The sequence below is a fragment of the Artibeus jamaicensis genome, unplaced genomic scaffold, assembly GCF_021234435.1.
Source record: "Artibeus jamaicensis isolate MK-2021 breed Jamaican fruit bat unplaced genomic scaffold, CSHL_Jam_final scaffold_847, whole genome shotgun sequence".
Taxonomy (NCBI): domain Eukaryota; kingdom Metazoa; phylum Chordata; class Mammalia; order Chiroptera; family Phyllostomidae; genus Artibeus; species Artibeus jamaicensis.
The window spans coordinates 28,366,143-28,391,116 of record NW_026522057.1 but is presented as its reverse complement, the minus strand read 5'-3'; positions in this window follow the sequence as shown (position 1 = coordinate 28,391,116).

Here is a 24,974-nt window from a genome sequence, read left to right as displayed (position 1 = left end):
GCGAGGCTGGAGTGGCGTCCCATTTGTTTCTGGCTCCCTAACACTTCACCCCAGACGGAACGAAACCATTCGTCAGCGCTTCTGCTGGCTCTGGGCTGCCTGGGCCCAGGATCCTGGCGGCAGTGGTGGGCAAACAGCTGGCGGGGGGCTGTTCCCGCAGTGTGGGCAGCACAGCAGGGCTCCCCAGCCATTCCCTCCATGGTCCCCGAGGCTCTCAGGACAGTGGACATCCTGTGTGGCCCCCAGGTGCCTGTCCTGAGAGACCCAGTGGGACTGTGGGGTCTGGAGTCGTCGTTCATGGAGAGAGGAGCCAGGCCCCCTCCTGATGGGAAGGCGCTGGAAGGGTCTGCAGATGTGTTCCAAACTCCCGCAACACCCCCCGCCCCAGCCCCCAGGCTCCCTGGAGAGCCAGGTGTTCATCCCCCACGGGCTGGAGTCATACCCCCTCTACCACGTGCACCGGGAGAGTCTGGTGGACGACAATAACGGAGGTGGCTCTCTGGAGATGGTCCTGCTTGCTCCTCTGTGAAGTAATAAATTTCACGGGTAAGGTAGATGCCATCAAATAAGTATCAATTAAGCTCTTTTATGATCATAGCCGACATGATGAATTGAAGTCAATCTAGAGGGAAAAACCAATAAAAGAACAGAGACTTCAGGAATGCAGCATGAACTCACTGAGCTCCCAGCACTCGCTTGTGTTTTATGGGAAGGCAGCCAGCCTTCAGCCCTGGTTGAGCGCCTGCTGTTATGCAAGGCCCTGGGATAGTGCTGTGGGGTCCGGTGGTGTGGGGAGGTGGAGGGGGTACACACCTGCACTTCTGAATGTCGCTGATAGGCTGCATGTATCCCCGTGTCACCACCGGGACCAGAGTGCAAGAAGGGTGAGGACCAGCCCTTGTTAACTCCCCGGCTTGATGTGGGCCAGGGGGCTGGCCGGCTTTTGGTTCTGGGGACAGGTGCTCTGGGCGTTTCTCTGTTAAAGGGGATTTAAGGATGCAGCAGGGGGAGCAGGACTAATAGGCAGCCCTCCCCAGTCTCTGTCCCCAGGCCCGGCTTCTTCAGGGTCCAGTGTGCTCAATGGAGGCCGGTGGATGGGGTGGAGGAGTAGGTCTCTAGCAGCCTGGGCAGGGCCTCGTGGGTGAGAAGTGGCAGCCACATGGTGTCGCTTGGTGGCGATGCACTGGCTACTGGAGCAGGAAGAAGGGTGGGGGTATCTGCTGGCCCCTGGTGTCCCAGTTACTGAAAACCAGGTGCCCTTTGCTTGGGTCTGGGCCAGCAACGTGCCTCCACCATGACTCCAGTTCCCCAGCCGCCAGCTAATTCTCTCTGCTGGCCTCGCCGCAAAGCTGCCTTAAGCCTCCCGCGCTGCCGCCCCCACTGACTGTGTGGGCTCTGTGTGTCCCTCTCCTTGTGTGGCCCTCTCCTTGCGTGGCCAGACTTTAATGCTTTGAAATGTCTGAGGGGGACCTTCCAGTTTCCCCAGGGTGACAAGCCCCATGCCGGGACGTCCTCCCGAGCTGGCCCTGCCGTGTTGGCCACCCCTTCTCTGCGCTCCTGCAGTTCTTGGGGGAAGTAGAGTGTGGGAGGCTTTGGTGCCCGCCCACAGCCCTTCTGAGCACAGGTCTTCCAGAAAGGTGTGTCTGTACCAGACCCCGGTGCGGGACAGGGCCCCGTCCCAGGGCCCCTAGGAAGCAGCTGTTCCTTTGTGCAGTGTCATGAAGCACCTGCCATGTGCCAGGTGTTAGGGACAGGGTGTGGGCAGACAGACTCTTGCCTTCCCCTGGGCCTGCCCAGAGGTCACGTTCTTTTTCTGGATCACCAAGGCCTGCTGGGTTTGGGTGATAAGTTGTTTGTACCACAGCTCTTGCCCAAAGTCAGGGGGAAGACAGTGCCCCAGGCATAGAGCCTGCCAGGAGCAAGGACCCCTTCAAAGCTGTCTGGGGGTGGTCTGTGCCTTCCACAAAAGAGGGGGGTCGGAATCAAACTAGTAACAGCTCAGCCAGGCCTGGGTACATGGGCACTAAGCCATTCGCGTGGTAAGTGTTGATTCATCACGTGCCAGCCACCATTCCCGGGGCTTGGCGTAAATAGTGAACCCAAGAAACGTCTGCTTTTCCTGAGCTTTCCTTCTGGCTGGGGAGACAACAGCAGAAACCAAGAAGACAGTGGGAAAAGGCAGCTGCTGGGGTGGGGGGCAGGGCGGCAAAGCCCGCTGGGCTGAGCATGTGAAAGCAGGGGCCTGCCCCCTTCCCGAGCTGGGACACGGGGCTCCACCGGGGTCACCTCTGAAGTGCGGGAGGTACCCTGGCCTGGCTTCTCCTTCAGCTCCCGGGGCCGGCTGAGTTTCTGATCTCAACGCCTGTGAGGAGGAGGTATATATTTAGACTCCTCTGTACTTTCCGTGGTAACAGTCGCTTTATTCCTGGTGAAGAATGAGGAAAATGGGTCAGCTGTATTTACTAAGAAGCATGTTCCAGCTCCTTTTCCGAGGCTATTTATAAACTTTAGAAAACGCGAGCTGAGTTTTTACATCTTATTGGCAGCCGAGCGCCTGTAAACCCCCTCTGTTACTACTAGGGGCCCGGCCGTACGGAAGGGAAGCCAGTCAAGGAGGGCAGAGGGGAGCCAGGCAGATCGGGGCTGGGTGAACTCTGGCCGCCCAGGTGTGCCTTCCGGTCTGCGTGCTCTGGGTGCTTTCCTCACGTGACGCTGTCTCGCTTTCTCGGGCACGGTGGGGGGCTGCCTTCCTGCTGCACTTGTTAGAGCCAGCTGTGCGGGGCCCACTGCAGCTGCAGGTGTGAGGGAAGGTGGGCCCAAAGCCTGGGGGGGTGGGAAGCTACTTGGGAACCCTCCGCTCCTCAGTGGACTGGGCCACAGGGCTGCTCCAAGGTGGGTGCCACAGGCGGCCACGGCTCACTTTCTCTGCATCCACCCATCCTGGTGCCTTGCCTCATGTGGCGTGGGGTCATGTTCACTCACTTGCACCCCGTGTGCAGAGAAAATGTAGCTTCTCTCTGTCTTGCTAGGGCCTGACCCCACTTCAAAGTCATGAGAGCTGGGTTCTAGACGTCAGATCCAGGCCAGCGGGCTTAACCAGATGGGCCTGGGGAGGTGAGCCGTCTCCGCCTGGCTGTGTGGGATCCATGTTCAGGCTTCCTGAGTACCCCTGCCCTGCTCCCCTCTGCACCTTGGGGTACAGAGGGTGTGTCCTTGTGACCTGGTGGTGGCTGAGAGAGAGGGTCCCTGCACTTGGTGTCTCCTTGGGACCCTCCCAGTGCCTGTTGCAGAGAGGCTGGACTGTTGAACCCCAGGAGTCAATAGGCCCATCTAGACCTTGTGGGAGGCTTTTGAACAGACAGAGCCAGATACACTTTGATATTCTCTGACCCTTCCAAGGGCACTTCCAAGAGGCCTTTCATCCTGACTGCCAGTGGTCTCAGCCCTCCCGGCTCCCTGCAGAGATGCTGGGGCCACCCTCACCTGATGTGTCCACCAGGAGGCAGAGTGGGGGGGGGGTCAGTGAGGCTCCGCTTCTCACCCTCTGAACCACTTGGGAGACCTCACCCCACTCCTGTGGGTATCATGTTGATAAAAAAAAGTGGCAGTAGCAGCGATAGCCATCAGTGACTGATCACTTACTCATCTGTGTCCCCACATGTGCGCTGATTTCATTTAAAGGTGGAGGGTTGTTACCGATGATCACTCTCATTATTGGTGATCTACCTGCCCGTGTGGGGAGGGGCCTCGGGCCAAGATTCCCCCAGAGAAGTTCCCAAACTTTCTTGGTTTCCCGAGTGCCTCGGTGAGTTTTTTCCATGACATTCCAAAGCCTGAAGAAATACCTAATAGTTTCATGTATTAAGTAGTTAGATCCAAACACCTCAATAAATATTTGAGTCCTAATAATTTAATACCCACTTGAAAATACAGTACACATAATTTTTTATTTCATTCTTAAATAACCAAGTTACTAACTAAAGGGATATGTGTGCCCATCAGGCACTGGGCAGCTTTTGAAATCCGGAACCAAATTGGGAATCCATCCTGATTTTTGCAAGATGCTCGCTTCTAACCTCTAACTGCAGCAAACCCAGCGTCACCAGGACGGGACCCCCCAGAAGGGCTGTCACTTCATGACTCTGGTGGTGGCACTGTAAACTACCTGTAGCCGGTGGCTCCAGCGGGGTCAGACATCAAAGTTTGCTTGTCTCCCTCTGTAAGGCAAACGCTCTGCAGGTTGTGTGAGAGTACCGGGGCTCCCCGGGTGCCTCGGTGCAGTTTGGGAACTGGGTCCCTAAAGCCTCACAGCTTCCCCCTGACAACACAGGAAGCAGCAGCTCCTTTGTGCTCAGGGCCTCACGCCTCTCGGGGGTGGGTGCTGCACAGGTGACAAGAATCTTGTGTCCCACCTTCTTCCTCACCGCCTCCCCCACCCTCCCCGCTCTCTCAGGACAGGAAGGGGTGTGCTCTGTGCCTCTCCTCCCTCTGCATCTTATTCTGCCTGGGGCATGGTCTTGTGGTCCAACCGTCAAGGGTGAGAAGACACCTTCTCCTGGCCGGGGGTCCCTAGGGTACCGATTCAGACCACCCTCCCTCCATCGGCCTGCTTTCCAGTCCGCGGCCACGCCGCTGACACTAACAGAAGTTGCTCCTGCTGTTCAGGGTTGAGGTTCCCTCTGTGGTCCTGGTGGGTAGGTTCTCCACCAGAAGTGTCGACCCTGTTGCTGCATGGGCTGGGAGCTCCCTACACCATTCCACTGGTAAGACGGGGAGTCTGGGAAGGGCTTTGAAATGCTGTGCCCACCACGTAAGAGGGGGAACCAGATGTTCCGCATGTTCTTGCCCTGCAGGTACAGGCCGACTGTGACCGGGTGGGCAGGGCTGTGCTTCACCCCAGGGCCCTTGCTTCTGCTGCTTTGGGTCTGACACTGCCCCCCCCCCCTTTACTGTTGCTCCCACCTGCCTCCCCCACCCCACCTCTCCCCCAGGGAAGCGTTCTCTACACCATTCTCCCCTGGGGAAGCGACCTCTGGCTGCCCTGTCCCCAGACAGGCCCTTCCTGGGCTTCCAGCCCCTGCACTGGTCCCCCTTGGCCCTCTGCCAGTGCCAAGATCTCAGTTCACTCTCACCGCAGGCCCTTTGCACTGCCATTTCCTCCTTCCTGTAACCCTGTCTTAGCCGCTCCCATGGCTGGACAGTGCCTTTTCCAGGTCTCCCTTTGCATGCTGCTTCTTAAAGAGGCTGCCCCCAAACACTCTGCCCAGAGAAAGCCCCAGCCGCTCATTTACTCCTCACAGCCCTTTAAACTTGAGCTTTGCCAAGGCAGAAACCATGTCTCCATGGTTCAGTGGTGTTTTCTCAGCACCTGGCCCTTCGTGGGCCGAGTAAATGTGTCCCGATGAGTAAGTGCTTTCATAGGGCCGTGGGGTTCGTTTTTTGAATAGAAGGAATTCATAGGGTCACCAACTCTTAATTTTGCCAAGTAAGACTTAGAAAAATTTCAGTGGCCATAGATCATCAGCGTTTCATGAAAGGAAAGTTGGAAGGACGTATCTCAGAATAAAGGACAGGTCTGTAAATGGACTAAATTCAGCTTTCTTGAAAATGTGCTGCGCTTGTCCCTTCCTCATCTCGTGGGGGATGAGACGACGTGAGTCCATCAGTGAGCCTCCGTCCCCCTGTCATGTCCCCTTCACTAAGCCAGGGACTCCCGGTCAGGAACCGTGTTTTGGACCCAGCTGCCTCTGCGTACGTTGCTGCCTCTGCTCAGAGGCTCTGCGGGGCCGTGATGCTTCCAGACCTGCCCGGACGCCCTGGCTCGGCACTTTGCAGGCCTGGGCTCACCTTCCCCGGCTCCTCGGCAACTTGCGACATTTTCATCATCCTCTGCACCTGGGTCTCCCTGGCGGAGAGCGAGTTTCCCTGGACAGGACCCAGGACACTGCCCCCCACTGCCGCTGCATGCTGTGGCCCTCGCTGTGTGCTTGCACGCCCGACCCACTGCCACTGGCTACCCCGAAGACGTGGCAGGACCGGCCTCAGGCTGTAGCTCAGGGACATGTGGTGTGGAGTGTTCTCTCTCTTCTGATTACTGAACTTAATTTCTTTTTCAACTTTTCACTCCACCAGGCCACAGAAACATAATCACATTTAATTCTGGGCTTTCTAAGTGACTTTAAAGCCCTGATCCCCTGCTGGGGGAGGTGAGGGTTCCGGCCCTCAGTGACTGCTGTTCCTTGGGGTCCCTGGGTGTTACTGCATATGGGCCATGACTGTGCTCTGTCGTCCCCGTGCAAGTCCCCAGCAGGGCCTGGCCCTCCTCAGCTGCTTCTGCACCCCTCTTGTGGGGTAAGGAACCCTTCAACCACCCGCCCCAGCAGCCACTCTGGGTGCAGGGCGAATGCCACGGGCTCCACTGGAGGAACAGGGCCCAGCCCCTCCTGGGGTGCACAGGTCTGTCTGGGGGTCTCACATTCCCATCACCAGGGCGGGAGGAGGCGGACCCACACCTCCTGTCCTCTGCTCCGTGTACCAGCTCTTGCCCAGGACATAGGTGTCCCCTCCCTGGTCAGGTTAGAAAAAAGGCTACAGGACAGAGGGTAAGAGAACCTATTCACATCCCCACGAGTGAACTTGCTGCAGGAGGAAGGTGCTGATTGGGGCTTTTGTGAGGGGTCTGGGGAAGGGGGAAGGTGTGGGCGGTGCACCACGGGAGCTCTAGACCCGCCCAGGCCGTGGCCAGTGCCAGCTTATTTTTACCTCTGCACCTGTATTAAAACTGTCAGTTCAGAGGGAGCGCATCTTCGGGGAGGACGAGTGAGGAGATACGGAAATGGGCATGGGGCCGGCCACTGCTCTCAGCACCCGGGGCCTCTGCACGTCCTGAGCTCCACAGGGAGCTCAGTGATGGCTAGTGGTCATGGCAGTGCGGCGAGGCTCACACCTAGCGAGTGTGAGTGCTCACGCTCTGCCAGGCTGTTCTGCGAACCCTGCAGACACTAATTCATTAGACCGTAACACGAGCAGGCACAACTGCACCCTCATTTTACAGGCGAGGAAAGCAGGCACAAAGTGTTTGTGTCATTGGCCTGAGGTCCGTCAGTGTGTTCACACCAGCTGAGTGGGGCGCATGCATGTGTATGCGTGCGCACATATCTGTGGCCAAGACACAGCGATGAGTGTGCTCACCAGTCAGCGTTCTTGTCCTAACTCGTCAGGAGAGTTAACCGTATCTCTCTCTGTCCTCAGGGCTTGAACGCCGCATTACTGAATGAATGAATTTAATGGACGGATGAACGAATAAATGAATGAGAAAGGTTGGAATTCTAATTCAGGCTCTCCCACCGCTAGTGAGCAGGTTGCCGTTCCTGCTCTTCCTTCCTGGTTCATGGCACCTGCACATTCTGAGCCTCTCACACACCGTTCACAGTCTAGTCTTTTTCTAAAAACAGCTTTATTGAGACCTAATTGACAAAATAAACTGTGCGTGCTTAAACGTACAACTGGAGGGGTTTGGGCATCACCGAAGCAAGAGGGTGAACAGCCCCGCCCACCGGAGTGCCCCCGAGCCCCTGTAATTCCTGCTCCAGCCCACCCTGCCTCCCGCCTCAGGCAGCTGCTGTGCTGTTCTCTGCAGCTGCACTCAGTTTGCATCTTCTAGAGTTTTGTGTCAGTGGAATCTCTCAGTCTGTACTGTTTTTGGTCTTCCTTTTCCCGCTCCATACAGGTATCGTGTGCCTCATCCAGGCTGTGTGGACCAGCTCGTCTCCTTTTGTCATGGAGTTGGGCTCCACTGTGTGTCTGTGAGGCGGCACTTCCACTCACCTGTCGATGGACGTTCGGGTTGCTTCCAGTGTTGGACTGTTACAGATGAAGCTGCGGTGTGCGCTTGTGTGCGAGTGTGTGTAGGGCACGTGCTTTCTCTGCTCCCGTGTGAGCACTGGGGAGTGGAATGGACGGACTGTGTGGGAGCTGCCACTGCGGTCCCCGGCGGCCAGCCGTCTTCTGTTCCCACCGGTGGGACGGAGGTCCAGCTCCTCCGCACCCTCTCCAGCCTGCCCCCCAAGCCTCACCTGTTCCAAATGTGGCCATTCTCATAGGCATGTCATGGTATCTGGTCAGGCTCTAATTTGCATTTCTGAATCACTAATGATGTTCATGCACTTATTTGCCCTCTCCGTATCTTCCTTGTACAGAGGAAAAAATGTCTGTTCAACTCTTTTGTCCATGTCAGAAAATTGGTTTGTTTCTAACTGAGCTTTGAGAGCTCTTTCTTAGCAGGTAGCTGCTCTACAAATGTTTCCTTCTGGTCTGTGACTTCTCTGCCCATCGTCTTTAGAGTACCTTTGGAAGAGCAGACGTTCATTCTGATGAAGTCCAATTTACCCATTTTGCTTGTTTGTTTGTTTGTTTTTATGGAACTTGATTTTGGTGTTATGTCTAAGCAACCTTTGCCTAACCCAAGGTCATGAATATTCTCTCCTACATCTGGTAGATGTTAAACCCAGCTTCATAATCCATTCTGAGTTACTTTCGTATGTGGGGTGAGACTCCGTTGATTTTTTGTAGCCCAGCAGCATTTGCTGAAAGCTCACTCCTTTCCCCACTGAAGTATCTTACTCAGTTTTGCAGAAAGCTGCTCATCTCTGCAGATGGGGGTCTGTTTCTGGGCTCCGGTCAGGTCCATTGATCTGCTGCTTGTCTGTCTCCACTACTGCAGCTTTATAACAGTCCCAAAATCCTTTGGGTCGCAGTAGCGTTAACTTGCCAGCTTTGTTCTCCTGGTGGCTGTGGCTGCTCAGGTCTTTTGCGTCTCCATGTTGATGTTAGAATTGGCTCCTGTTTCTAAAGCAGAGCCTGATGGGATTTCGAGGGGATTGAGCCCCACAGTGGATGCCTGTCCAGAGTTGTCACCTGGTGGTCAGACGGGTGTCCAGGTGGGACAGCACTTGCCTTCCATGAAAAGAGAGAGTGTTAGTGTTTACAAAGCACCTGGGGACGCTCTGTGCATTGACCTGGCTTAGGGAGTCAGGGCGGGGCGTTTTGGGCTGAGCTGGGGTCTCTGCTGAGAAATGCAGACCTGACTTTCTAACGTGCTTGTAGAAGTTTTCGTTGCTCCAGGGCCTGTGTCAAGACTTGGCAAAGAAAGCACTTTCCTTCGGGAAAGGGCACGTGGCGGCTCCTTTGACCCACCCCTTGTCCCCTGCCTCCAGCTTAGCGCTTTAAGTTGCACAGGTGTGACTGCATGCCCACCCTGGGTGGGGCCTCAGGTTGACCCTCTGAATGGGCACCAGGCAGGGCTTTTCTTTCTAGAATATTTTGATGAGGAAGAAAGAGAAGACTTGGTAGTGTGGCCCTGTCTGGGCTGGCCACGTGTCTTTGTGTGTCCCCGGCCATAAGGTGAGCCGTGGAATCCCTCATGTCCTCCCAGGGTTGGCTGGTGGCCAGTAGGAGCCGTCTGAACCCCCGGGCAGGCGTCCTTCCTCACTCTCCCCCCTCACGTCCCCATCCCTGTGCTGCAGCTCCGAGGAAGCGCTGATGTGCATTTCAGTGGACCGCCCCTGGGGAGAGGGAGCCGTTAAACTGTCGAAATAAAAAGTCAAGCAAACTCCTTAGGCCAATCGAAAGCACTTAACTCTGATGACAGGCAGCAAAGGTGACAGATGGAATTTAAAGAATGGAGGGAAAGTTTTAAAATATTGGAATATACCTAGTCAATAATACATTAAATTTGGGATTCATAAAAAGAAATAGTGGTGAAAATCTCCCCAAATCAGTTATCATTCGGGAATTTGATGACAGGTCTCCTGGTGGCCCCGTAGGTGTGGTGTTCTGAAATACAGCCCGAGGCATGTAGACTGTCACATAATAAAGTATTATGAGGCCGATCCGCTGTGAGCGCCCCACTCGGCAGTTGGGAAGTAAAACCCTTTTGCCTTTACAAGGCCAAGTGACTCTTAATCCCTCCCGGGAGATTTCACGTTCAAATGTGTTCACTGCCAGCCGACAAAAGAGGCGAGTCCAGATTTTTTGCCCTGGCACCTGCAGCACAGAAGTGACGGACGATGAAAATGTATTTAATTATCATTCCATGCCACGTCTCCGTCAGCTCTGTCGCAGGGCTGCAGCTGTTGGCACACACTTTATTTTAAAGTCAGTGTGCTTATCTGTGGCGAAGGCTGCTCTCTCCCAGTAAATTGACTTGTGGGAGGAAGGGGCCGGCGAGGTCTAGGATCCAGCTGAGCAAACGCAGATCTGTATTCCGTGCGCCCGCTTTAATTGTCGAGTCCGCCCCACATCATATCAGCCCAGGGATTTGGCTTTTGTAAAGAAAACATTTGCAAGAAGCAAACTTCTCCGTGGCCTTTCTGAGCCGAAATGAATGGTTTTCCTTCCTGCGCTGTGAAGGGCCGGCTGACAGTGGGTGCCCACGTTGCCGCCCAAGGTCTGGGAGTCGCTGTTGGTTGCATCTCAGAGGGGAGGACCCCCCCCCCCCCGGGGCCCTGGTTGGACCCTCTCCTTCACCAGAGGGTGCCCCATAGAGAGCGGAGGGCAGACTTGGGGGCTCGGAGGGGAGGGCTCTGGGATGGAGCCCCCTGTCCTTGGGACTTGTGGCTGTGAGAGGACCAAGGGCTGGGGTGACGAGCCTGACCCCGCAGAATTGTCCTCTTGTTCGCCTTCTGTTGGAACCTTCTGGAAAAGAAAACCTGGGCAGAGCGCCTAATGTGGGTGGAGAGTCAGGTTTCGTGGCAGGAGGACTGTGGCTTGGCTGTGGGGAGTCTGTGCCATTAGCCCACACCTAAGGGTGTGCTGTTCTCAGACAAAACGGCCAGATCGTAGGCAGTATCTCCTGTGCAATTTCCTTGCTGTCTCTCTTATCAGGAGAAGGCACTCGATGTTTTGTATGTGGTGGGATTTAGTGCAAAGTGATGGAATTTCCACTGAAAGTAAAATAGAATAATGGGCTGAGATATGGGGAGTGGGGACGCCGAGAGTCCCTGACGGTGCTGCTGGGGTGGGTGTCGGCTGGGCGGTGCCTGCGGAGGGGGCGGCAGGGGCCGAGGTTTCTGTGAACGCGAGCTGGCACGGGGAGGGGCCCATTTCCCCTGACCTTCTCTTTGATGAATAAGGATCCCAGATTGCATCTGCTGAGCCTGCAGACCGGAGGCTGGGGAGGAAGCAGAGCTCTGGCTTATGGATTTGGGCCGTGCGTAGGGCGCTTAGCCACCGAGCTTCCCGTGTATCGATCTGATTGTGCCTGTAAGCTGGAGTGACTCCAATCCCATCGCCCCATCAGATCATCACCGTCACCTCGTCATCATCACTCCCAGCATCCCCATCACCTTCATCACCCCGCCACCATCATCGCCACCATGATCACAGTCATCACTGTTTCCACATGTCATGGCCAGGCTAAGTCTTTGTAAATTCGTCATCTCCTCGTATCCCAGGAGGCAGATACTGTTCTGTTTCTACTATTCTGTTTCCCCATTTTGCAGATGGGAAAACAAAGGTAAGTTTTCTCATCTGTAAGTGGAGGTAGGTTGAGGTAGGGAGCAGAGGCAGGACTTACGCCAGGTCCTGGAGCCCACTCTCGAGACCCCTCCATTTAGTAGCTTTAGACCCATGTGTTCAGTTGGACAGGATGAAGGGAGGGGAGAGAAATCCAGCTCTGCTCTTTTCAAGGAAAAGCTGGAGGACATCGACAGTGTTGAGTTTGAAGGCTGACGCTTGGGGATTCCGGCTCCCTTGGGGCTGACGCCCCTCACCTCTGGGACTAGGGCGCACGAGAGAAGGCTGGCTAGGGGAGTGCAGAGCTGTGAGGGGACACGGCGGGGATGCTGCGTGGTCTGGGCACTAGGAACTTGGGAGAGTCACTAGCGGGGAGCCCAGGGGAAGGCAGCCCTCGCTGCCGGAGCGGGACAGGCACGGGTCTTGTGGAGGCTGGGCTGGCGGGCCTAGTGCACAGACACCAGCCGTGCTGTCCTTCCAGGTCTCCCAAGTGGTCACTGCCTTTCTTCCAGGGCAGGGTGGTGCCACCCTGCCCCTGTTAGGTGTCCTGTGGGTGTCGCACACTCTGATCCCACTCTGACCTGGTCACATGGTCTCCAGGAGGCCTGACCTTTGTGTTTCTGGCTTTTTGTGACCTCCTCTGTAACCCGTGGTCCATGGGGGCTCTGGGTTTGAGGCGGGACTACAGTGTTGGCTGATGGATTGTGACTTCAAGGCCAAGTGGCCTGGACACATGACAGGGTCGCAGAGCACAGAGGACATGTGTTCGCCTGGGCTGCGGCTCCACCCTGACAGTGGGTTGTGGGGTTCGAACCAGCTCCCCCCGGCCCCTGGGCCTGACCCATCTGGGTCCCTCTGAGAACAGCTTCTAACAACTATCTGTGAAGTGTCTGCTGTACACCCGGCTCGGGGAAACTCGGGGACTGTGGTGGCTCGCAGGACCGTCCCCATGTTCACACGTGTCGTTGCCAGGCTGTGGAGCTGTCGGGACTTGAGGCTGGAGCAAGGGGAGCAGGCGTTGCCACTGGGATTGCATCGAAGGTCGAAAAGGCAGGACGTGGCATGACTAGCTCATCAGGGTAACTATGGGCAAGAAATTAATACTGATTTTATTTCCGAGTGAGGCTGATGACTCTCCTTCCCACATTAATTTTTATTAAGCGTTTTATTATTGTTCCAAAGCCACAGAGTGCGTGGAGGCAGTTTAGACACATTGCGGGCTGTGCATTTTGTAATCATCACATGGCCTCCGTCCAGAAAGTAGGAGAGCAAACAAACAGGATTGCTTTCCAGTGGAAGGGGTCACCGTGCTGGTGCGGGGGTGGGCGTCAGAGCCCCCAGCACCGCCCACAGTCGGGGCTCAGGACCCGGAACGGAGAGCAGCGGTAGCCGGCCTCGGCGCTCAGCCCCTTCCCCGTGGGAAGTCCCTCCCCCCGGGCTCTCTGCTGCCGGGACTGGACACATCACTCGGGTTCTTCTTGCTGCTCACGTGTGCCCTCAGGGAAGCCCTCCTTACCTGCCCACCTTGAAGTCAGCCTTGGTCACTCTGTCACAGCACAAGGTTTTGTGTTCATTACAGCACCTCTTTACTCTCTGAGGGTTCAGCTGAGCACTTGTCTCCTCACTTCCTGTAAGCTCCGTGAGATCAGGGACCTTATCCACTTCTCTTGGAGTCTCTGGCAACTAGAATGGCACATAGCACATGGTAGGCAATGCTGCAAACACTTATGAATGAATGAGCGAACGGACAAATGAATGTCTCCTTCTCTAGACTCTGAGGTCCTTGAGGGCAGGGGGCAGTCCCTCCTTGGCTGCGTGGCCAGGACTGTGCGTCCCAGCGCCTTGAACTGTCTAAGCCGAGAGCTGGGACAGCGCTGCTGGGGACCTGGGCTGGGTTAGGGGCTGTGGATCATTAAGTGTAAAGAAGAGACAGGCCTCAGGGGAGCCGACAGTCTGAAACGAGCGACAGCCCAAGGACTTGAGCAGCTGTAGAACCGGGCTTGCTGGTGTGACGTGGGTCATGGCGGGGAAGACAGAGAAGGCCACGGCAGGTGTCTTCTCCGAAAGTGTCATCATCGCTTTCATCTCTTCTGTCCCCACTTCTTCCCATGCCAGGGCTGGCCCTGCCCCGGGTGTGTGGGGGGCATCCCGACCCTTGGGCGCTGTTCTGGTCTCATTTTCCCGAGGAGGGGCCCGCACAGCCAGTACGAACAGGGCAGGGCCAGTTCCCCAGCCTGCCATCTCCCGCCCTCGCTGCCTCTCTGGGCACAGCCCCCCACCCTGGGGTGCTCACAACTGTAGGTGCTCCCAGCAGCGACTCTTAATTAGCTTCAGTTGCCCGTGGCCACTGGGCACTGCTGATGCTCTTAAAGCCGAGGATGTCATTTTGAGACTGTGGTGTCACCGACAGAAGGATGCCTAGCAACCTGCAGGGCCTGGATCGCACAGGGTCTCAGCTCTGCCGCAGCTCGTCCCTGATCCGAGTCCCTTGGGTGGATGCCAGGGTGTCCCAGAAAGTATGGGGACATGGTGCCTTCCTTGGCTCCCCCCGAAATTGCCCCCTGGCATGGATTTGGGTGTAGGTGGTTCGTTTGGAAGTTGACGCAGCAGGTGTCTGTGAGCAGTTAGCACTGTGGGCTCAGACACGACAGGAGCACACCACAGAGTGGTCCCTTGGGGGATGGGTGGAGGGGTGGAGCGGGGCATCGATCCACCAGCTCCTGTCTTTCGCAGGCTGAGGGTCACTCCTGGGTGTTTGTGGCCTAGCAGTTCTGAGCAGTCCTGTAGAACGACTGTGCCTGAGAGCAGTGGTCAGGTGCTCAGAGATGCCTGCCGGTGACCTCTGGACCAGGGTCGGGGACGATGCAGGCAGGCCAGCCCACTCTGTATCCTTCCCATCCCCGGCCAGCCAGTGCCCGGGATGGGCCAGAAGCCAGGTGTGGCCGCCCAGGCACGACCAGTGCTTCTTTCCAGGGCTCTAGAAAGAGAGGTGGGAGGCTCTGGTCTTGTAAATTCAGCCACCAAAGACCAAGAGGAATGTGTCTGACGGGCAGCAGAGGCTGCTGGCCTTGCCGGTGCAGCGCGGCCCTGGGGCTGAGTGGCTGTCTCTCTTAGGGGTAGCCTTGCCCATCGGGGCTTGGTGCCGGGGCCTGTGCCCCCAGTGACCCGATGGGCTACCTGCAAGCCTGCCTTAAGCACTGATTCTCTTCCCACCTTTTTTAAAATCTCACTTTACAGATGGTTTCCTGTGCATTACAAGTGCTGTTCGCAGGGCTCGCTCCCTGTTTCTTAATTGGCCCATACAACACGCCCTGTTCAGAATTTTTAATCAGCTGTGGCAAGTTGCCCCAGCAATTTAAATAAAAAGTATATAAATGAATTTAGGATTTTAATATTACCATACCATTAGCCTTATATATGTACTTAGCAATTTCATTCAGCATGACCATTTTATAAACTATTCCTCTTCAGTTGGCTGGTGGATAAACCCTACAGTGAAAGCCGTGGGGTCTCCGTGCAACCAGCAAGGAGGGGTACCACCTCCTGCAGGGGTAGCACCTGCCGGCCAGGCCGGTCCTGTCCCCTGAGGCCCAGCGGCCTGGGGCAGCCATTCTCCCCAGCGGTGCCGGTGTGCCTGGTCCTCCCACGGCTGCCCCAGGACGGGTCTGAGTGTGCTGGTAGGTGGGACCTCCTTGGACGTACCTCGACTCAGAGTGATGGCAGTGGACTGGACCCTGCCAGGCACGCCACCAGTACGCGCCTGGGAGCCTGCTCAGCATGAGCAGGGTGTGAGATGGTGCCTCTGGGCAGAATGACCACATTCATAAAAGGGGACCCACCCTTCCCAGCTTCCAGTAATTTCTGTTGGTCTCCAATGTGCCAGGCAGTGTTGACCATTCTACTGGCATTATTCATTGTCAAGGTCACAGTGACCTGCCCGTGGCTGGTCCGTCCTCAGGTCGCTTGACCCAGGAGCATCATTTGACACAGCGAATCCCTCCCTCCTTCCTGAAACAGCCCAGCTGGCCCCTGGGCTCCCACGACTCCCCGGGGGGTGGTGGCAGTTGAGACGCTGCTGATCCAGAGGAGCATGAAGGAGAGGGTCCGGTCCTCAGGTGCAGCGATGCCCCACTCCAGAGGGCAGGGAAGTGCGGCCCTCATGGGCCACCACAGGGGTGGACGCTACTGGTGATGGCCAGCCTCCTAGCGCGCTTTCCAGCTGTGCCCTTGCCTCTCTGCTTGCTCATCTCAACGTGGCAGCTGGGGGCGTTTTCCGACGTGGTCTCTAACTGAGGTAGAGCACACATGGCGTGGAACCGACCATGCCACCATTTTCCAGTGTCCATTTGAGTTGTTTTGTAGCAGTTGCTGCCACCCTCCAACCCCAGGATGCTGTCATCTGGCAGAACTGAGACTCTGTCCCTGTTAAACACTCGCTCCCCATGCCCCTGGCCCCTGCTTGCTGTCTCTGTGGCTTTGACTCTTTCAGGGACCTCATGTAAGTGGGATTATAATGTTTGTCCTTCTGCGTCTGGCCTTTGTCACTGAGCATCATGTCCTTCAGGTCCATCCATGTTGTAGCATGTGACAGGATTTCCTTCCTTTTTAAGGCCGAATGACATTCCTTTGCAGGGATGGACCACATTTTGTTCATTCACTCACCTGTCAATGACACTTGGGCTATCCCGCCTTTTGGCTACTGTGAATATTGTTCTCGAACATGGGTGTACAGGAGTAGAGTGATTTTTCTAAAACACGAGTCACCATGACAGTCCCCTGTCCACCTGTGGCCTTCATCTGTCTCCCAGAAGCTCAAGCCCTTCCGACGGCACAAGGACCTGTGCATCCCGCCCGTGCACCCACCCTCCCCTGGAGCCCCTTGGAGCCCCTGCCCCTCCGCAGACACACCCTTGCTCCTGCCTTTGGGTGCAGACATGGGCTGTGTGCCCTCTGCCCCGATGCCCTTCTCCGAGAGCTTGGCTGTCTCCTCCACTCCCTCCAGTCTTTATTCCCGTGACGATGCCTGCCTCCCCACCCAGGTCACTGTGTGTCTTCCTGCCCTCCGCACTTCAGTACAGTGTAAACTTCAGCATAGCATATAGTTTAATTTTCACTGGCCTCCCCCTACCCTTGGGCGGCAAAGGTCTTTTCTGGTTTGCTCTGAAGCACCAAGGGCAAACTTCTTCATCCTGTGGCACGTAAACCAATCACTAAATTCTGCGGCACACTGAAAAAATACTGTGATTTTTGCTGATCTGAGAAAAAAATAGATGTAATTTTTGATTTGTTCACACTGACGGCTCTTGTTGTGTTGGCTTTTGTCATCTTTTTATTTGATAATCCGATAATCAAATGTAATTTGAAAATGGAGCTTACATTTATTTGATATCTAAGGGAAAGGAGGTCAGTGCCCCTGACTAAATAGTCAGGTGTTTCATGTTTTAAAAATGCTTGTGGCGCACTGGTTGCGAATTTGTGACCTAGAACATGCTTGGTTCAGAGTAGTTACTCAATAAATACACTGAATGGGTCAATACAGTGAATGTATTGAATGGGCACATGATTCTCTTGGTAACAGCTTTATTGTGATTCCATTCCCATGGTATACAAGTCACCCGTTACAGTGTACGACTCAGTGGGTTTGGTATAGTCACGGAGCTGTGAGGCCATCAGCACAGCCCATTTTTGAACATTTTCCTTACCCCCAGAGAAAGTCCGTCTCTGCGTTCCAGGGCAGCCGGTAATCTATTTGCGAGCTGCACAGATTACCCTGCTCTGGACGTTTCACGGAAGTGGAGTCCTGTGTGGCTTTTTGCGTCCGGCTTCTTCCCCTGAGCATCGTGTTTTCAAGACTCATTCACGTTGGTGGCTGCATCATGACTCATTACTTTTTATGTCTGGATAATATTCCGTTGTGTGGATATATCATATTCTGTTTATCTGCTCATCAGCTGATAGCCAGTGGGCTGTTGCCGCTTTGGGGCTGTTCATAATGATGCTGCTGTAAACACTCAGGCGGCCCCTCTGCATGGACTTGGGTTTTCCTTTCTCTTGCCCCAGAGCGAAGTCGCTGGGTCACGTGGTAACTCTGTGTTTAACCCTTTTGGGAGCTGCCAGCCTGTCTCCCACCGGCTGTGCAGGAGAGCTCCGGCGCCTCCGCAGCCTCTCTGGCAGCACCTTGCTCTTGCTTTCAGCCATCCCCATGGGGGTGAGGTGGCGTCTCGTGGGGGTTTGACCCATGTGTCTGATGACTAAACGATTTGGGGCATCTTCCATCTGTATATTTGTATATCTTCCATTGCTTATCTTTATTTTTGGGGGGGGATGTCTATTTAGCTCTTTGGCTCATTTTTAAATTGAGTTATTTGTCTTTTTATTATTGAGTTGTAAGAGTTCTTTCTAGTCTACTTACAAGTTCTTTATCAGATATATGATTTGAAACATTTTCTCTAATTCTGTCATTTTACTTTCTTTTTTTAAAAGGTTTTATTTATCTATTTTTAGGGAGAGGGGAAAGGAAGGAGAAAGAGAGGGAAAGAAACATCAGGGTGTGGTTGTCTCTCACATGCCCTCTACTGGGGACCTGGCTTGTGATCTAAACATGTGCCCTGACTGAGAATCGAACCAGTGACTCTTTGATTCACAGGCAGGCACTCAATCCATTGAGCCACACCAGCCAGGGCTTGATAGTGTTTTTTAGAGCATAAATGTTTTGAATTTTGATGAAATCCAATTTATTTATTTTTTCTTTGATTCTTTGTGCTTATGATGTCATATATCAGAAACCATTGCTAAATACAAACTCACAAAGATTAATCTGTATATTTTCTTCTAAGAGTTTTATAGTTTTACCTCTTACATTTAGGTCTGTGATCCATTTTGAGTTATTTTTGCATATGGCGTGAGGTAGGGGTTCAACTTCATTCTTCGCTGGCCATCCACTTATCCCAGTGCTGTTTGTTGCAAAGACTGTTCTTCCCCCATTAAATGTTGCGCCCTAGATGTGAGGGTTTATTTCTGAACTCTCCATCCTCATTGATGGATCTGGGCATCTGTCTTTATGCCAGTAACACACTGTCTTGGTTACTGTAACTCTGTGGGACATGTTGAAATTGGGAAGTGCGAGACCCAGCTTTGTTCTGTTCGAGTCCCCTGTGTTTCTGTATACATGTTAGAATCAGCCTGTCAGTTTCTGCAAAGTAGTCGGACAGGATTTTGATAGGAATTGTGTTCAATTTGTAGACCAATTTGGGGGAGTAATGTCATCTTAACAGTATTAATTCTTCTGAACTATGAACAGAGGATGTTTCCCACTAATTTAGGTTTTCTTTAATTTCTTAGAACAATGTTTTGTAGTTTTCATAGGATAAGTTTTTCACTATTTTTATTTTTGTTTTTAAAGATTTTATTTATTTATTTTTAGGGAGGAGTAGGACGGGGGGGGAGAAAGAGAGGCAGAGAAACATGAATGTGAGAGAAACATCGATTGGTTGCCTCTCATAAGTGTCCTGACTGGGGACTGAACCCACAGCCCAGGCATGCACCCCGGCTGGGCATTGAACTGGCGACCTTTCGCTTTGCGGGATGATGCCTAACCAACTGAGCCACACCAGTCAGAGCTAACTATTTTTGTTCAGTTTATTTCTAAATATTCTCTCTGTCTTGATGCCATTAGAAGTGGGATCATTTTCTTAGTTACGTTTTTGAACTTGTTCATTATGAGTGTATAGGAATGCAGTTGATTTTTATGTGCTGCTCTCGTGTCCTGCAACCTTGCTGAACTTGTTTATTAGTTCTGGTAGGTTTCCGTGTATGAGTGTGTAGATTTCTTAGGATGTTCTCATAAGATAAGATCATCTCATCTGCGAATAAAGATAGTTTTACTTCTTCCTTTCCAATCTGGGTGCCTTTTATTTAATTTTGTTTTATTGTATTGTATTATATTATATTATATTATATTGTATTATATTATATTATATTGTATTATATTATACTAATATTATACTAATATTATACTAATATTATACTAATATTATACTATATTATATTATATTATATTATATTATATTATATTATATTATATTATATTTATTATTTTTCTTCCTAGTTGCCCTGGCTAGAACTTCAAGTACAATAATGAATGGAAGGAATAAACGATTTAATTAATCCTTACATTATTCCAGTAAAGTAATCCTAGTTTTTATTCCCATTTGACAGGCAGGCACACTGGAGTTTAGAGAAGTTAGGTCATTTGTTCGAGGACATGCCACTGGCAGGTGACAGGCTGTGGGGGGCCCAGAACTGCCACCTGCGGTTCCCTTGCCGGAGCGCTTCCTCTCTGTACTGGGCCCTCTCTCCACAACATGAGAGCCTGGCAGAGAGGCCCTGGCCAGCTGGCTGATGGCACTCAGAGGGTGTCACGGCAAGTTCTAGGAGCCTCGCCAGCAGCACTACCTGCCCCTTGGTGTGGCTGGTGGCCCCATATGCACACACGTCGGCACATGTGGCCTGGGACTCCTGTACATTCTGCTGGGGCAGGTCCTCCTCTTCGGTGTCTTATTCCCTCCTCTAGCCCTGTGTCATGTATGAAGGGTCAGTCTTACTGTCCCCGCTTTACCGATGAGGGACTGGCGCTCACAGAGGCCGAGGCGTGGCCTCTGGGAGACGTTGGCAGGGGAGAGATGGGGTAGGAGGTGGTGGGGATCGAACATCTCTTATCCGCTGGACACTTTACCTACAACCTTCTACTTAATCCCCACTCAGCATCACTGTCCCTTTGCTACCGCTCAGAAAGTTGGTGGCTGCTCTCTGCTTGGCCATTGGCCGTGACCTCCAGGACACCAAGCATCATGTTCGGGCACACAGCTTATCATCGGCAAACCCAGGCTCTGGCCTCGCCTGCTCCCACTGTCCTCCTACCACGAGGCTGGAGGTGATTAAGGAAGTTCACTGAAGGGAAACGAGAATGGAAAAAGATCGATCCCCAGAAGGCAAGCCTTGCCAGATTCTGTCACTGCCTGGGACGTGTCCTCTCGCTGCGTCCCTCCCCACTTTGGTTTAGCTGCTACCGAGAGAGGCTGAGCTGTGGTCCAGGGGAAAGCAGAAACCTGCCCGCACAGACTCCTGCCCTTCTAGCGAGCAGTCTGACTGATCTGTGACGCCTCCACTCCCTACTTGCTCTTTAGAACCAGTGGTTAATTGAAATGGGTCACATCGTTGCCATTTCACCCCCCAACCCCCAGGGGACACAGGTGAGGGAGGCAGCACCAGTGTGCGGCTGTGAGAGTCTGCACCACCGGTCTCCATTCTCAGGCGCCGGGGCTGGATCCCACGTGGACACTGCAGCCTCCTCCACCGACATCATGGGTGATTCCACTGGGACACGCAGAGCAGTGCCACATGCTATTGGGACAGACGTGTGCAGGGTGATGGCCTTTTCACAGGCCTCGTGGACGATACTGTGGGCAGGAGCTCTGGGAAGGCGGTGCTGGCTCCCTTGTGACTTTTCTGTCCCATCCTGAGAGCCAGTATTTCGCTCCAGTGTGACTGAAGGTAGGGACAGAGTCAACAAAGTCAAGGGGTGCTGCACACAGGCTGCTGGAGGAAATCTGCGCCCCCGGCCTGCCTGTCGGGCCCTCACTGTGGAGCGCTGGACCAGAGGAGGTCGAACCTGGGCGCCGGAGTCTGTCCCCTGGCAGCTCGCTCTCTGTAGGACCTGCAGCACGCAGTTTAGTATTTCTGCACCTCAATTTTCTCATCATAGAGCTCAGTTAATCCTTAGTCCAAGTTCATTGTTCAAAAGAAGGCACTGAAGTTTGGAACCATCCCAGAGTTACAGAACAAGTAAGTGGCGGGAGGGTGGGGCAGAGACGTGGGTCGAGTGCTCTGGTTGGCCAGGCACTTCCTTGTGTCCATTGTCCCATCTGGTCCTCACAATCAGCCTTGGACTATTTGACAGGAAAGGACCCTGGGACTCACATGGGGGTGTTGTTCTGCCGAGACCACCCATCAGAACCACGGCAGAGGCAGACCAGAATCTGTGTGTGCTGACCACAGGCCTAGTGCGGGTCCCACGACGCCCAAGGAAGGACCTTCCTCTCCACTGCCTGCTCTCGGCTCAGCCTCCAGCCATTGCCTCTTGGATGCCGGGCAGGGCCTCATCGGTCCGGGTGGGACATCATTGTCTGGATGAGCCTGGGAGGAGGTAGTGAGGACGGGGGTGGCCTTCTGCTCCCAAACTACCCCCCACACTCTTCTTCGCAGACAAGCCTCATTGCTGAGAGGCACCCAGGATCCCCAGAGGCCATCGGCTCCCATCCAGACCAGGTGTTACATGTTACACGTTTAAATTACACATAGGGGTATTCCCCCAGCATCCAGGACTGAGAGCTTGGGGAGTCTGAATGTTGAAAAAGGGACCCACGTGCCTTCTGTGCCAGGCTGCCTCCAAGTGGCATGTCGGAATAGATGGTGGGGACAGTGGCCCCCAGGCCTTAGCAACTTACACAGCAGAGGGCGGTTCTCACACCTGACTCAGGCCCACTGTGGGTGGGCAGGGGCTGGGCTGAGTGTGGCCTCTTGGGACCCGGCTGATGGCGCAGCCCCATCTCAAGTGTTGTGGTCCCTGTGCAGGAGGGACTGCGAGAGAGAGCCCTGGGGGTCTTGACCTGGTGATTACATGTTCCAGCGCAAGTGATGCACTGCTCCGTAGCTGTTGGCCAGAACGAATCCCCTGGTGCTCCCAAGGGGGGGAGGGGCAATCCTGCTACATGCCGCAGAGGGGAAGGTAGGCCCTAGGTGATCGACCCACGAAATGTGCTGAGGAAAATTGCAACAGGGCTATGCCACGTGGGAGAGGGATTCCTTGTCATGGGGCTGCCCAGCAGGGACACGTGTCTAGCAGGTGCCCCTGGTTCCTGTGATGGGCTCCTGCAGGGTCTGCAAGGTCTCTGCTGACAGAGGGGCTGTGAACAGGGGCCTGGAGCAGAAGGAGGAGGCTGCAGAATCAGCTCCTTCTCATTTTTCCTAATGGTTTTAGGTTGGGAGTTACAGACAACCTTTGTTAGCTGATTCAGTGTGGGGAATACTGAAAGGGCCCAAGGGCGAGGTACCTGAGGAGGGAAATGTGTTTTTCTGTGGAGTCAAGTAGTGGAGGGGCTTGTGAGAGAGAGTGAGGACCTGAGGCTGCAGGGCTGGGATCTGGACCAGATGGGCTCCATGCATCCAACCAATCATCCACCCATCCGTCTGTCCATCCATCCATCCATCTACTCATCCATCCATCTGTCTGTCCACCCATTCACCCATCTGTCTGTCCATCCATCCACCCGTCTGTCCATCTATCCACCTATCTATCCATCCATCCATCCATCCATCTGTTACCGAATGCTAGCTTTGCATCTTACTGTGTGCATTTGGGTAAGTCACTTGACCTCCCTGAGCCGTGGCCTTCTCATTTCTGCATTCAGGAAGTAATGACTGCAAGGTGTGCCTTGCCAACTGTGGGGTGAAGTTCAACGGTGAGAGTGCTTCGTGAACTCTGGGGAGCTGGGCACGCAGGCAGCATGCCACACAAACTGTGAGGGGCCGGTGGCACTGGGTGTGACTTTCATTACCTTTGTCTGGCCTGGCTTCCCTGCCCCCACAGCACCTTGCTGCTGTGACCCCCTTGCCCCAGCCTCTGTCCCCAAGATCCCTACTTGTCAGCCTGCTGTCCATACCCTCTGGTGCCTTCTGTCTAGGGCCACAGTCGTACAGAAAAGGAAAACAGAACACGGACTGTTCAGATGTTTCTGGCTTTAAATGGGGGGGAAATGGTCAAGAGTTTTCTTTGGGACGAAATAATACTTAAATATTTGTTTTACCACGATCAATCCCAATTGCGAAGATAAGGGTTCGTTGCAGGGAATTTGGAGAATACAGAAAAGAACTGAGAGAAAAATGGGGGTCACCCCAGATCTCACCGCCCAGAGGTCATAGGTCGTGGGCTGTTTCCTCCTAGTCCTGCTCTGCCTATTCCAGCACATGTTTGTTCTGTTTCACTTCATAAAATTGGGGTCATAGTTTTCATAGCTTCCTTTTTCATTCAACAACATATCGTGAGCGTTTCCCCTGTCACTAAATATTTGTTGCAGACGTGATCTTTCGTGGTTGCCTAGTAGCCATCTTGTGGCTACTAAGTTCCACACTTTCTCTCCACGTTGCTGTTCTAGCTTTGAGGAATTTGGTGTATAGTCCCTTTGTGGAATCTAGCCAGTCTGAGAGAGAGAAGATTCTAGAAACTTTAGAGAGCGTTTTCCCCTCACCATGCACATCTCCGACTGGGCAGACCTGAAAGACTGTGGAGGGGCCAGGGTCCAACCTAGGGAACCTGGCTAAGACCACAGTGGTCTGTGCTGTATGACTCTGTTCTCTTGGTCCCCACCCTGCGCACAGCCCCTCTCAGCCCTGGTGGGGTAGGCACTCTGAGGCCGTGGCTTCACAGAGCCACGGGAACATCAGAACCAGCCCAGTGACAAGTTCTTCCTGGCTTGTGGCTGGCTGGCTTGGGACCTAAGCCCAGGCCCTCAGGGAGCCAGCCTGCCCCGGAATTTCCCATGGCCTTGACCTTGGAATCTAGCTCCTTATCACCTCCTTGTGCCTAGTCTGCTTTGATTGAGGAACTCTCCAGTACAAGACGGAAAAAGCCCAAGGGTGTGAAAGTCACTGCACTTTATAGCCTTTTAAGGCCCTTTTAAAAACAATGTTCATTTTTTTCCTTTTTTTATGAGCTTTTTGGTACACACAGCACATAACCCCACATAAAATGGCTGAGCATTATGCTGGCGTAGAAGTCCCAAGTCGATGTGAAGGTCTGTGGAGTGACGGGCTAGCTTCCGGGGTGGGGGTGGGGGGCACGGGTGACGTTGCAGGCCTCTAGTCCAAGGAGGGTTTGGGTTCCAGAGTAGGTGCCCTTGCTGCCCCCAAGGGTAGGGCTTGGTGGTTGGGGCCTTGGGGCAGGAGGCCCAACGCCTTCCTGGGCAATGAGGCCGCTGCACCTCTGACCTTGACCTCCAGCACATGCTGTTTTGTCCTTGGCCACGTGCTCATCATTTCATGGAAAATTTGCCTTGTTTTTGTCAGTCAGCCTGGGAAAGCTGGTCCCAAGTTGTGGCATTTACCCTCATGAGGCACCAGTGCAGGTTAGAACTCACCTGCTGCTCCAGTACAGGGGTGGGGCATGGGTGGGGGCTCTGGTTTATTTCTTCTCCAAATCATAGCTCTTCTGTCCTCCCCAAAATGGTCCCTCTTGTCCCACAAGTTCCAATATTTCATTGTCCAAAGGATCCCTCTGGATGACATCTCAAACCCTCAAATAGCACACAATTAATTATTCAGAACTTAGGTCTGAGTTTTACTTAGGTCTGAGAATAGGAATAGGAGTTCCTGTTTATGGCATGGTCACTTTGTCCAGGGTCATG